The 15,158-nt window shown below is 37.3% G+C and overlaps 1 protein-coding gene and 1 long non-coding RNA gene across 6 annotated transcripts in view; one reads left to right on the forward strand and one right to left on the reverse strand.

Annotated features, from left to right (window-relative positions):
• Positions 1–15,158, forward strand: part of MCTP1 (multiple C2 and transmembrane domain containing 1) — a 596,961-nt gene that overhangs the window by 89,009 nt on the left and 492,794 nt on the right. The window lies entirely within an intron of this gene.
• Positions 6,612–13,863, reverse strand: LOC129397742 (uncharacterized). Its single transcript, XR_008625332.1, has 2 exons — positions 10,247–13,863; positions 6,612–9,997 (listed from the first exon to the last, which is right to left on the reverse strand). It is a non-coding gene; the product is annotated as an uncharacterized LOC129397742 (long non-coding RNA).

Consider the following 15,158-nt stretch of genomic DNA (forward strand, 5'->3'; position numbering starts at 1 on the left):
CTCTTTTTTTCTTTATTAGTCTTGCTAGCGGTCTATCAATTTTGTTGATCCTTTCAAAAAACCAGCTCCTGGATTCATTAATTTTTTGAAGGGTTTTTTGTGTCTGTATCTTCTTTAGTTCTCCTCTGATTTTAGTTATTTCTTGCCTTCTGCTAGCTTTTGAATGTGTTTGCTCTTGCTTTTCTAGTTCTTTTAATTGTGATGTTAACCTCTAGCAAACTCCAACAGACCTGCAGCTGAGGGTCCTGTCTGTTAGAAGGAAAACTAACAAACAGAAAGGACATCCACACCAAAAACCCATCTGTACATCACCATCATCAAAGACCAAAAGTAGATAAAACCACAAAGATGGGGAAAAAACAGAGCAGAGAAAACTGGAAACTCTAAAAAGTAGAGCGCCTCTCCTCCTCCAAAGGAATGCAGTTCCTCACCAGCAACAGAACAAAGCTGGACGGAGAATGACTTTGACAAGTTGAGTGAAGAAGGCTTCAGATGATGAAACTACTCCGAGCTACAGGAGGAAATTCAAACCAAAGGCAGAGAAGTTGAAAACTTTGAAAAGAATTTAGACGAATGTATAACTAGAATAACCAATACAGAGAAGTGCTTAAAGGAGCTGATGGAGCTGAAAGCCAAGGCTCGAGAACTATGTGAAGAATGCAGAAGCCTCAGGAGCCGATGTGATCAACTGGAAGAAAGGGTATCAGTGATGGAAGATGAAATGAATTAAATGAAGCGAGAAGGGAAGTTTAGAGAAAAAAGAATAAAAAGAAATGAACAAAGCCTCCAAGAATTATGGGACTATGTGAAAAGACCAAATCTACGTCTGATTGGTGTACCTGAAAGTGACAGGGAGAATGGAACCAAGTTGGAAAACATTCTGCAGGATATTATCCAGGAGAACTTCCCCAATCTAGCAAGGCAGGCCAACATTCAGATTCAGGAAATACAGAGAATGCCACAAAGATACTCCTCGAGAAGAGCAACTCCAAGACACATAATTGTCAGATTCACCAAAGTTGAAATGAAGGAAAAAATGTTAAGGGCAGCCAGAGAGAAAGGTCGGGTTACCCACAAAGGGAAGCCCATCAGACTAACAGCGGATCTCTCGGCAGAAACTCTACAAGCCAGAAGAGAGTGGGGGCCAATATTCAACATTCTTAAAGAAAAGAATTGTCAACCCAGAATTTCATATCCAGCCAAACTAAGCTTCATAAGTGAAGGAGAAATAAAATCCTTTACAGACAAGCAAATGCTGAGAGATTTTGTCACCACTAGGCCTGCCCTAAAATAGCTCCTGAAGGAAGCACTAAACGTGGAAAGGAACAACCAGTACCAGCCACTGCAAAATCATGCCAAAATGTAAAGACCATCGAGACTAGGAAGAAACTGCATCAACTAACGAGCAAAATAACCAGCTAACATCATAATGACAGGATCAAATTCACACATAGCAATATTAACTTTAAATGTAAATGGACTAAATGCTTCAATTAAAAGACACAGACTGGCAAATTGGATAAAGAGTCAAGACCCATCAGTGTGCTGTATTCAGGAAACCCATCTCTTGTGCAGAGACACACATAGGCTCAAAATAAAGGGATGGAGGAAGATCTACCAAGCAAATGGAAAACAAAAAACGGCAGGGGTTGCAATCCTAGTCTCTGATAAAGCAGGCTTTAAACCAACAAAGATCAAAAGAGACAAAGAAGGCCACTACCTAATGGTAAAGGGATCAATTCAACAAGAAGAGCTAACTATCCTAAATATATATGCACCCAATACAGGAGCACCCAGATTCATAAAGCAAGTCCTGAGTGACCTACAAAGAGACTTAGACTCCCACACAATAATAATGGGAGACCTTAACACCCCACTGTCAACATTAGACAGATCAACGAGACAGAAAGTTAAAAGGATACCCAGGAATTTTACTCAGCTCTGCACCAAGTGGACCTAATAGACATCTACAGAACTCTCCACCCCAAATCAACAGAATATAAATTTTTTTCAGCACCACACCACACCTATTCCAAAATTGACCACATACTTCGAAGTAAAGCTCTCCTCCTCAGCAAATGTAAAAGAACAGAAATTATAACAAACTGTCTCTCAGACCACAGTGCAATCAAACTAGAACTCAGGATTAAGAAACTCACTCAAAACCGCTCAACTACATGGAAACTGAACAACCTGATCCTCAGTGACTACTGGGTACATAATGAAATGAAGGCAGAAATAAAGTTGTTCTTTGAAACCAACAAGAACAAAGACACAACATACCAGAATCTCTGGGACACATTCAAAGCAGTGTGTAGAGGGAAATTTATAGCACTAAATGCCCACAAGAGAAAGCAGGAAAAATCCAAAATCAAAAGAGCTTCTTAATGTTCAGACAAAACCTTGAAAGATAATTGGGACCAGTGTGGGAACATTCCAGGGACAGGTATGTGATGGAGTGGCCTAACATGAGTTAAAGTTTAGCCACTGGTGAACCCCAGATATATTCAGAAGCATCGAATAATCCAGTTTTATGGGAAATAGACTTTTAGGGGAAATTACTCTTTACTAAAAGAGTAAATTGAGACTGGATCATGGATGGCATTGAAAGTTGTGCTATGGAATCTTGACTTAATTCTGTGGATTACAGGGATTCTCTGAAAGTTTTTGAGTATAGGAATAATCTTTAAGAACAATAACTCTGCTACCAGTAGAAAAACTGTAGGTGTGACAGAAGGAGAGAGGGAGGAAAAGAGAGGGGCCAGGCAAAGGGAAATATTTCTTAGGAAAACACAAATAGTTCAGAGACCATGGACTAAGTTGAGACTATTGATAAGAAAGAATTTCTGAGTAATGTAACTGGTGTCTCATGGCTGATTGGCCAGGGAAGAGGAAAAGAGGAAAAGAGGAGGCAGCAAAACTTTCTCCCCTCAATGTTTTGACTTAGTTACTGGAAGAATACTGATACTATTAGCCAAAGTCAAGAATGTTGGAAGACAATTGGGGATGATACAATTCCCTTTTGGTCATGCTATATGAGGATTAATGGGATGTTTTTGTGGGGAAATCAAGCTCAAGAGTGGTGGTGGAAGTAAGAGTGATAAAGTTCTGTATATGTTGTGTCTTCATACATTTGTGTCTTCATACATTTGAAGGAAACACATATGTGGAGCAATTGCAGGAGAAGAAAGGCAAAGAGATGACAGAACAGGGTCATGAGAAGAAACAGATTAAAGAAGGAAGGAATGGTAAATAGTGTTGGATGGTATATATTAGAAAAGTGGATTGAAAATTGAGAATTCTTTGGCTTTGCTGATTAATGGATCATTGGTGACTTTCAAGAAGGTGATTTCTAGATAAGCAAGAATAGTCCATTGAAATAGCATCAAAACTAAGGATAATACATATATTCTAGAACTTTTTTTTTTTTTTTTTTCTGAAAGGGTTGAAGATGAACAGGTTTGGTATCTCTTTTTTGTCCTACACTGTGGTTCTTGATTCCTAACACCCATTATAGAGGCATGGGTTCAGGGCTGGTTGAAGTTCCAGCTCCTCTGCTTGTATGTTCCTGCTCATGTTATTTAAACCCTCAAAACCAAAGTTTCTTCATCTGCTAAGTAAAAATAATATATTTACCTCTTAGATTGTCAGGAATGAGCTAAAACATGGGAAAGTATTTCATAAACTATAAAATACTTCTGTACAGTGTTGCTGTTACAATATCTGTATTGACTTTTGATGAAGTGGTAAATACAGAATTAAAAAATGGCAGTTGGCTGGGTGTGGTGGCTCACGCCTGTAATCCCAGCTCTTTGGGAGGCTGAGGTGGGTGGATTGCCTGAGATCAGGAGTTCAAGACCAGCCTTGCCAACATAGTGAAACCCTGCCTCTACTAAAAATACAAAAAATTAGCTGGACATGGTTGCAGGCACCTATAATCCCAGCTACTAGGGAGACTGAGGCAGGAGAATCGCTTGAACCCCGGAGGTGGAGGTTGCAGTGAGCTGAGATCACGCCATTGCACTCCAGCCTGTGCAACAGGAGCAAAACTTCGTCTCAAACAACAACAACAACAACAGGGTAATCTGTTTCTTGTTATTGCTTGCTGACTGACTCTCTCTCTTGCTCTCTCTTTCTCTCTCTCTCCCTCTCTCCCCCTCTCTCTCTCTCTCTCTCTCGCCCGCTCATTCTTTTTTTCATTTTGGATTTGTTACAAAGTGACTGCTGGTGGTGTGCTTTCTGTCCCTTCTTTCTCCCTAGGTCTCCTCATTGTTAATTTCTCTCCTTCATCTTTTAAACTTTCATTCCTGTTTTCTCCTTCAGCTTCTCTCTCTTTCTCAATCACATTTTTATTCTTGTATTCAGTAAATATTTATTGAGAACCTACTATGTGCTAGGAACTCTTGGGATGTGGGGATATGCTAGTCTGTAGCCTTTGTATTTATGTGTGTTTATCAAGACAATTTTATGAGAACTTGCACTTACCTCTCTGGATTAATGTGTCTCACTCTGATAACACTCATTATTCATATTCTGGCCATCAGTGTAATTCAGATTTACTCTCCTCTGACCCACTTCATTTTGTCCAAACTCTGATAAATTTAATCAGAATTAGCAGAGATATTTAAAAAGCATTTTGAAGAGTATGCGGAAACTTTTGAATATTGTTTGCATAGTGATTTTCACTAGATTGGGGTAAACACAGCTCCCTATATGTGTTCTTCAGGATTTGAGGGGAGAAAATTTTTCCAAAATATATATATTTCAACTTGCAGGTTATCAAACACCCATGTCCCTCCTCTGTCCCAGAGATATGCCCCCTATTCACCACCCCTGCTGCTCTATTGAAAGATGTTCTATATTTAAGATCATATCTTGATGGGAACTTGCCAGATTCTTCTATTAACATGTCATCTTCATTTCACTGGACTAGATAACTCATAGTCTCTTCTTTCTTGCCAGGATAGTCAATATTTATGATTTAATTCTGGTCATGTTCACAAAACATTTTTTCCTGACACACCCTTAAGTGTGTTAGGATTAGTAAAAACAACAACAATAACAAAATCCCTGAAAATCATTGATCTATTGGATGGATATAAAAAGACATATGTATGTCAGTGGGTATAAATATATAATTTGACTTCTATAATGAACAAATTTCCTGAAATCATATATATCAACTTTTAATAAATGTTAAATTATAAGTGTAGTCTTCAAATTTTGTGACCTAATGCAAAACCAAGTGCCTTTAAAAAATATCTATAAAATGGCCAGGCATGGTGGCTCACGCCTTTAATCCCAGCACTTTGGGAGGCCGAGGGGGGTGGATCACGAGGTCAAGAGATGGAGACCATCCTGGCCAACATGGTGAAACCCTGTCTCTACTAAAAATACAAAAATTAGCTGGGTGTGGTGGTGGCACACGCCTGAAGTCCCAGCTACTCAGGAGGCTGAGGCAGGAAAATTGCTTGAACCCGAGAGGCGGAAGTTGTAGTGAGCCGAGATCATGCCACTGCACTCCAACCTGGTGACAGAGTGAGACTCCGTCTCAAAAAAACAAACAAAATCTATAAAATGAGAGATAGAAATGTCCTATCTCTAAAATGTCATGATTCTCAGTCTCCAGAGATTCTTAATTTTTTTTCTTATAACAGCTTCTTGAGATATAATTCACATACTATACAATTCACTCATAACCCCCAAAAGAAACCCTGTACCCATTACCATTCAGTCTCTATTACTTCCAGTCCCCTGAACCCTAGGCAACCATTAATCTATGTTCTGTCACTATTGTTTTTCTGAACATTTAATATAAATGGAATTACAGTATGTAATCTTATGTGTCTGACTTAGCATGATGTTTTCAGGGTTCATCTATGTTATAACATGTATTAGTACTTCATTAATTTTTATTGCCAAATAATATTCCTTATATGAATATACCATGTTTTATTTATTCACTCATTGATTTATGAGCATTTGAATTGTTGCCACTTTTATGAATTATAGTGTTACTATGAACATTTGTGTTCATTTGTACATATGTTTTTATTTCTCTTGGGCATATAACCAGGAGTGGAATTGTTAGATCATATGGAAGCTCTATGTTTAGCTTTTCAAGGAACTTCCAGACTATTTTCCAAAGTGGATATACTATTTTATATTCCCACCAGCAGTGTATGAATATCCCAGTTTTTCCACATCCTTGTCAACACTTGTTCTTTTCCATTTTCTTGATTGTAGTTATGTTAGTGAGTGTGAAATATTTCATCGTGGTCTTGATTCGCATTTCCCTAATGGATAATGATGTTGATCTTCTTTTCATGTGCTTATTGGCCATGTGTTTATCTTCTTTGGAGAAATGTCTGTTCATATCCTTTGCCCATTTTTAAATTGGCTCATTAGTTTTTACATTATTTAGCTTTTATTATTGAATTGTAAAAGTTCTTTATATATTCTAGATACAAGTCCCTTATCAAACATGATTTGCAAATAGCTTTTCCTGTTCTGTGGGGTGCCTTTTCACTTTCTTGTTGGTATCCTTTGAAACGCAAATTATTTCACATAAATTTTGATGAAGTACCATTATTTTTTCTTTTCTTGCTGTGCTTTTTGTGTCGGAAACCATTGTCTAATTCAAGTTCCTGGAGAATCACACCTGTGTTTTCTTCTAAGAGTTTTATAGCTTTAGCTTTTACCTTTAGTTCTTTGATGTATTTTGAGTTAATTTTTTATATAATATGTGGTAGGAGTCCAACTTTATTTTTTTCTATGAAGATATACAATTTTCCCAGTTTTCCCAACCATATGTTGAAAGACTATTTTTTTCCCCATTTTATTTTCTTGGCACCTTTGTCAAAAATTAATTGACCATAAGTGTTAGGCTTTACTTATGGACTCTCAGTTCTATTCCATTTATCTGTATTTCTGTTCTCATGACAATACTACATTATCTTGTTTACTTAGCATTGTAGCAAGTTTTTATTAATAAATTATGAAGTGTGAGTACTTCAATTTTGTTCTTTCTCAAAATTGTTTTGGCTTTTCTGGTTCCTTTGAATTTCCATATGAATTTTAGGAATAGCTTGTGCATTTTTACAAAGCAGCTAACTGGGATTCTAATAGAGTGTTAAATCTGGGGAGCATTGCCATCTTAATGATATTAAATCCTCTGATCCATGAATATGGGATGTCTTTCTATTTATCTTCATAATTTCTTTCAAAATGTTATATAGTTTTCAGACTATAAATTTTGCTTATTTTTAAAAATTTATTTATGAGTATTTTATTGTTTTTCAAGCTATTGTAAATGAATTTTTTTTTCATTTGTTTTAAATTTCCTTATTGATTAGAAATAGAAATCAATTTATATATTAATCTTGTCCTGCAATCTTGTAGAACTTGTTTATTAGTTTTAGTAGTTTTGTAGTGGATTCCTTAGGATTTTCTATATTCAAGACTATGTCATTAGCAAATAGAGATAACTTTATTTCTTCCTTTCCAATCTGGATGACTTTTTTATTATTCTCTTGGTAATTGTCCTGGCAAGAATCTCTAGTGCAGTGTTGAATAGATGTGAAGAGAGCAAACATCCTTGCTTGTTCCTGATCTTAGGGTCAGGGGGAAGTATTCATCCTTCACCATTAAGTATGATGCTGGGTAGCTATGAGTTTTTATGGATGCCCTTTACCATGATGAGGATGCTCCCTTTTAATCTTAATTTGTTGGATGCTTCTTTGCTTCCTCTGCCTAGAATGCCCTTTGTCCTTTCTTCTACCTGGTGGATTCCCTCTTATTCTCTAAGACCAGCTTAAATGTCTCCACTTAATAAAGCTGATCCTCTCCTCTTTTCCACTACTGACTTGTAGGGTTATAAGTTGTATAGGAATGGAATAAATTGACTTTGAGTTGCTTTTTAAAAGCCTTTCTCAATTTGGAAAATGTCCAATTTTGAAATTAAGATACTAAGATTATAGAGCCCCCACAGATTATTCTATTCAACTTGTTCTAGTATTGATTTTCAAGCACAAAAACTCAGTGAATTTAACAAGCAGAAATGCATTTGCCAAGTACAAATGGATACACATCTCTTTGCATAGTTAGTAATCTACACATTTACAAAAATCTAATAAAAATGTTTCTTGAAGATGACTAGATCTAAAATGATAAATATTGAATATCCTGGCAATTAGGAAGAGAATGTGAGTTATCTGATCCAGTGAAATGAAATTTTGCATTAAGAGGCATGTTAATTGAAAGCTGAAGATTAATGCTTTTTACTCACATATGTGTTAAGTTACAGTTCACTTCTGCCACTTTTCAAACAGCAAAAGTATTAGGTTTTTCCTTCACTTTGGCAGTTTAGCTTTTAACTTTGTTTTACTGGCTTTCACTCACTCATTTACTTACTAACTTATGAATTCATTCATTTGATTAATTTTTAAATGTGCATTTATGCTAATTTCTATAGGAGACATAAGTGAAGAAAGAAATCCCTATTCTTCAGGAATTTATAATTTATTAGAGAAGTTAAAATAATACAATATGAAACAGTAGATACGGACTTCTAGTTCAAGATGGCAGTCTGAGTAACCATGTCAGCTTCCCTTTGCCCAGCATAGAGACACTCATACAGATATGCAAAAAGGAGAGGCAAGCTGGGAAGACAGACTTATATAACTTTACAAGAAATTTAAGCCTGTTGGCCAGGAGCGGTGGCTGACGCCTGTAATCCCAGCACTTTAGGAGGCCGAGACGGGCAGATCATGAGGTCAGGAGACCATCCCGGCTAACACGGTGAAACCTCGTCTCTACTAAAAATACAAAAAAATTAGCCGGGCGTAGTGGCAGGCGCCTGTAGTCCCAGCTACTCGGGAGGCTGAGGCAGGAGAATGACGTGAACCCAGGAGGCGGAGCTTGCAGTGAGTAAGCGCTGCACTCCAGCCTGGGCGACTGAGCGAGACTGTCTCAAAAAAAAAAAAAAAAAAAAAGGAAATTTAAGTCTGTTATAGTAACTAATATAGTCTATGATTCATAAACATAAATGGGCACAAAATAGAACCATATACTTCAGAAAATCTGGCAACATAAAAGGTGAATCAGTAGACATAATTCCAGACCAAAAAGATAATTTTGAAAACAACATATAAATTTAAAATTTTTAATTAATATTTTCATAAAGATTCTAAGGTTTATTGCATCCATATAATAAGATAAACATGATATCATCAAATAAACCATCAAGAAAATAACCTGGGAAGTTAAATATACAGTGGCTGCAATAAAATTTTGAATGGGCCGAATTGCAAGATGTTTATATTTGGAAGTAAGGTAAGAATCTAAAAGACAAAGCCAAGGAAAGTGTATTAATTTTCTAGGGCTGCCATAACAAATTACCACAAAGTTGATGGCTTAAAACAACATAATTTTATTCTCTTACAGTTCTGGAGGCCAAAAGTATGAGTTCAAGGTGTCAATACAGCTAGTTCCTTTTGGAGACTGCAGGGAGGATCCATTCCTTGCCCCTCTCTTAGCTTCAGGGGTCTGCTGGCAATCCTTTGTGTTCCTTGACTTGTAGACATGTCACTACAACCTCTGCCTCCACCTTCATGTGGCCTTCCTCTATGTGTCTGGATAACTTTGTCTCTTATTTTAAAAGCACTTTTCATTTAATATAGGGCTCAACCTAATTCACGAGGGTCTCATCTCAAGATCTTTACCTTAATTATATCTTCAAAGGCCCTATTCTAGATAAGGTCACTCAGAGGTTCCGGATAGACATGTCTTTTGGGGTCAACAATTCAATCCATTATAGAAACATAGCACAGGAATGGAAAACATGAGATCAAAAGTGTTTAAGGACCCAAAGCATAAATCCAGTTGGAAGTAACGTTCAAAATATTTACCTACGTGTATGACATAGGCACAGACTGATCAAAATGGAAGCCATCCAATCAGAATTATTGTTCAGTCAGGTGAATGTTAGTCCAAGATTCTAAAGCAGAGAATAGAAGTGGTGAAGCAGAGGAAATAATCAAAGAAAGAGTAGAAGAAAATTTTTACAGGCTTAAGAAAGATTAATTCTTAGCTGGGAGTTGTGGCTCACTCCTGTAATCCCAGCACTTTGGGAGCCTGAGGTGGGTGGATCACCTGAGGTCAGGAGTTCAAGACCAGCCTGGCCAACATGGTGAAACCCCGTCTGTACCAAAAATACAAAAAATTAGTTGGGCTTGGAGGCACTCACCTGTAGTCCCAGCTACTCAGGAGGCTGAGGCAGGAGAATCTCTTGAGCCCAGGAGGCGGCGGTTGTAGTGAGCTGAGATTGTAGTGAGCTGAGGTTGTAGTGAGCTGAGGCGGTGGTTGTAGTGAGCGGTTGTAGTGAGGCGGCGGTTGTAGTGAGCTGTTGCACTCCAGCCTGGGCAACAGAGCAAGACTCCATCTCAAAAAAAGAAAAAAGAGAAAGATTGATTCTTGATTTTTAAAGAATTCAGTAAGTGCCAAGCAAGATAAATGAAAAAGACAAAACTTAGGAGAAATTAATTTTGATACTTTCTAGGGGAAATTTCATCACTCCAAGAATAAGAGAAAATCTGAAAAGCTTACAGTAAAAAGAAAATTGTTTACTTACAAAGAAATTGTACTAGTCAGGGTTCTCCAAAGAGACAACCAATAGGAGACAGATCAATAAATCAATCAATAGATAAGGAAGATTTGTTAGGGAAGTTGGTTCACATGATTATGGAGGCTGGGAAGTCCCATGACAGACCATTTGCAAACTGGAGAACCAGGGAGCCAGTAGTGTGGCTCAGTTTAAGTCCAAAGGCCTTAGAACCAAGGAAGCTGATGGTGGAACTCTCAGCCTAAGGCCCAAAGCCTGAGAACCTAAGGGGCAGCTTGTTTAAGTCTTACAGTTCAAAGGTCAGACAGCCTGGAGTTCTGATGTCCAAGAACAGGGAAGAAGAGTGTTCCAGTGTTCCAGCTCTAGGAGAGAGAAGAAATGGCCTCTTTTCTGCCTTTTTTGTTCTACCTGAGCCCCGAGCCAGTTGCAGGGTTCTACCCACATCAAGAGTGGTCTTCCCCACTCACGCCACTGACCCACTTACCAGTCTCCTCTAGAACCACCTTCACAGACAAACCTAGAAAGAATGCTTCACCAGTTCTCCTGCTATTGTTAAATCCAGTCAAGTAGACATCTGAAATTAATTATCACAGAAATGTTTGAAATGTGAATCAAATTTCTCATCCCCATACCAGATGTTAGAACACAGAGTAGCAATACCTTTTTCAAGAAAATTAAAGAAAAATAAATAAGAAGAAACTTCCTATTTATAGTTTCTGAAGAGTGAAACTGGGATAGGTGGTGGAGAAAAAACTTTTTTGGCCAGGTGCAGTGGCTCACGCCTGTAATCCCAGCATTTTGGGAGGCTGAGGCGGGTGGATCCCTTGAGGTCAGGAGTTTGAGACCAGCCTGGCCAACATGGTGAAACCCTGTCTCTCCTAAAAATACAAAAACTAGCCAGGCATGATGGCGGGCGCCTATAATCCCAGCTACTCAGGAGGCTGAGGCAGGAGAATTGCCTGAACCTGGGAGGCAGAGGCTGCGGTGAGCCAAGATAGCGCCAATGTGCTCCAGCCTGGGCAACAAAGCGAGACTCTGTCTCAAAAACAAAAAACAAAAAACAGAAAACAAAAAAACCCACTTTTCCTTTACATTTTATCCCTTTTGTACTTAAAAAATACACTCATCCCTATAATTTTTAAATTTAAATCATAACAAAAAGGTAGTATATTGTATTATCATAGTGCTTTTCAAACTTTAATGTGCCTATGAATCAATGAAGGCTCTTGTTAAAATACATATTCTGATTCAGTCAGTGTTGAGTGTTATCTGAGACTGCATTTCTAACAAGCTCCTATGATATGTGGATGTTGCTTGTCCTAGAACCACACTTTGAGTAGCAAAGGTGTACAAGTTCAAGGAAGAGTGCAGCATTCTGTCTCAGCAGTCCTAAAGTTTGGTGTGCAAAAGATTCACCAGTGGAGGGTGTTAAAATACAATTTCCTCAGTCCCAGTGCAGGAGATTCGAATTCAGTAGGCTTGGAATAAAGTTATAGCATCCACATTTTCAATGAACTCTACTCTTAATTCTTCTACATGCTTACATTTACATTATGTTATGCTGACAAACTTTTCATAGATAAAATTTTAGAGGATGTTGTTTTGTTTATCTCTAATTGACAAACATTTTATATGTTTATCATGTACAACATGATGTTTTGAAATATGTATAAGTTGTGGAATGGCTACATTGAGCTAATTAACATATGCATTACCTCACATACCCATCAGTTTTTGTGGTGAGAACACTTAAAATCTTAGCAATTTTCAAAACACAATACATTGTTATTAACTGTCGCCACCATGTTGTATAATAGATCCCTTAAACTTATTACTTTTATCTAACTGAAATTTTATATCCTTTGACCAACATCTCCCTAATCCATGAGTTCAACTTTTTAAGATTCCACATACAAGTGAGATCATGTGGTATTTGTCTTTCTGTGTCTGACTTATTTCACTTAATACAATATTCCCCAGCTTCATCTATGTTGTTGCAAATAACACAAGTGTCCTTCATTTTTAAAGCTGAATAGTATTCCATTGTGTATATGTGCCACATTTTCTTTATTCATTTACCTGTTGAAGGACACTTAGCTTGATTTCATGTCTTGGGTATTTTGAAAAATGTTGCAAAGAACATGAGAGTGTAGATATCTCTGTCATACACTGATTTTATTCCCTTTGAATATATACCCAGTATTGGGATTGCTGGATCATGTGGCAGTTCTATTTTTAATTTTTTGAGGAATTTCCATACTGGTTTTCATAATGGCTGCACTAATTTACATTCGTACCAATAGTGCACAAGTGTTCCCTTTTCTTCACATCCTTGTCAATATTTATCTTTTGTCTTTTTCTCTTTTTCTTTTTTTTTTCTTTTTTTTTTTTTTGAGATAGTGTCTCACTCTGTTGCCCAGGCTGGAGTGCAGTGGCACGATCTCGGCTCACCGCAACTTCCGCCTCCCAGGTTCAAGTGATTCTCCTGCCTCAGCCTCCCAAGTAGCTGGGATTGCAGGCACGTGCCACCACCCGTGGATAATTTTTGTATTTTCAGTAGAGATGAGGTTTCACCATGTTGGCCAGGCTGATCTTGAAATCCCAACCTCAGGTGATCCACCTGCCTCGGCCTCCCAAAGTGCTGGGGTTACAGGCATGAGCCACTGTGCCTGGCCTTTTTTTTTTTCTTTTGAGACGGAGTCTCTTACTCTGTTGCCCAGACTGGAGTGCAGTGGCACCATCTCAGCTCACTGCAACCTCCACCTCCTGAGTTCATGCAATTCTCTTGTCCCAGCCTCCTGAGTAGCTGGGATTACAGGCGTGCACCACCACACCCAGCTAATTTTTAGTATTTTTAATAGAGACGGGATTTCACCATGTTGGCCAGGCTGGTCTTGACCTCCTGACCTCAAGTGATCCACCCGCCTCAAACCCCCAAAATGCTGGGATCACAGATGTGAGCCACCGCACCCAGCAATCTTTTGTCTTTTTGATAATAGCCATTCTAACAGGTATGCAGTGAAATCTCATTGTGGTATTAATTTGCATTTTTCTGCTGATTGGTGATATTGAGCATTTTTTTGTACACCTGTTGGCCATTTGTATATATTCTTTTTAGAAATGTCTGTTCAGATCCTCTGCCTATTTTTTAATTGGTTTGTTTTCTTGCTATTGAGTTCCTTTATATATTTTGGATATTAAGCCTTTATCATATGTATTCTGGGGATGTTGTTTAATCTATACTTCCCTGTTAATTAACTTTTATTAAGAAATGTTGTAGAGTTTTTGGATTGCATTAAAATTAGGTAGATACCAAATTGAAATGGAATTTGTGACTTTTAGCAAAATACTAAAATAAGGTGTTTAATAATTAAAAGAGTTGAAATGGTGGTTATATTTTAAAATTTGTATTTATGTTTAATGGCTAATGAAAGCTTAGGAAGCTGTCCCTAAAATGCCACATTATGTTAATTATGTATTATCTACATTCAAAAACTATAAGAGAAAAATTAACAAATTAATGTCCTGGGCTAGAGAAGAAAATCTTAATATGTAAATCTTAATTTGCTTTCGGAGATTCAGTCCTTAGCACCATTGACAAATCAATACAGAATAAAAGAGAGTGATTTTAGTTTTTACTTTGAATATCCTCTAATGTCTCCCTACAAATTGCCAGGTTCCAAACCTCAACCAATGCCGAGAAACTTTAAGTATAATATTTACTGAGACTGTCATTTATTCATTGGTTGGTTCATTCCTTTTTTAATAGTTATTAAACACCGATTTTGTGGTACTCTGTAAAGTGTGTGTCCTGCTCCCACTGAGTTCTCAGCCATGCTTGGAGACCCGTGAAATTAATTTGCATCAAAATGCAAAACGTTGGTCTTTCTTTTAGAAGGGGGAAAAAACGCTAAAAACTATAGGCTATTATACAATGGGATTCCGACCTGATAAATCCTGATAAGGTGAAAATGCATTTAATCCACCTAACCTACTAAATACCATAGCTTAACCTAGTCTACCTTAAACATGCTTAGAACATTACATTAGTCTACAATTGGGCAAAATTGTCTAACACAAAGCCTACTTTATATTAAAGTATGGAATATCTCATGTAATTTATTTAATTCTGTACTAAAAGTGAAAAACAGGATGGTTGTGTGGATACTTACAGTATGGTTTCTACTGAATGTGTATCATTTTTACACCATTTTAAAGTCAAAAAACTGTAAACCAAACCATTAAAGTTGGAGACCATCTGTATAAGTAATATGGAAATCCATTATTTTTACAGCAATAAAGTAATGAGAACAGAGAAAGTTTCCATAAATGCTATCCTCAATCCTAATCTCTATGCATTTAGATATGCATTTACATATATATTTATGTGTGTGTGCATATATGTATATATACACACACATATATATGTATATAGGTATGTAAGTCAGCCCTCTGTATCCGTGGATTCCGCATCTGTGAAATCAAAGAGCCATGGATCAAAAATACTCTTTAAAAACCTTGTGTCTGTACTAAACAC

Source organism: Pan paniscus, chromosome 4, assembly GCF_029289425.2.
Source record: "Pan paniscus chromosome 4, NHGRI_mPanPan1-v2.0_pri, whole genome shotgun sequence".
NCBI classification, from domain to species: Eukaryota; Metazoa; Chordata; class Mammalia; order Primates; family Hominidae; genus Pan; species Pan paniscus.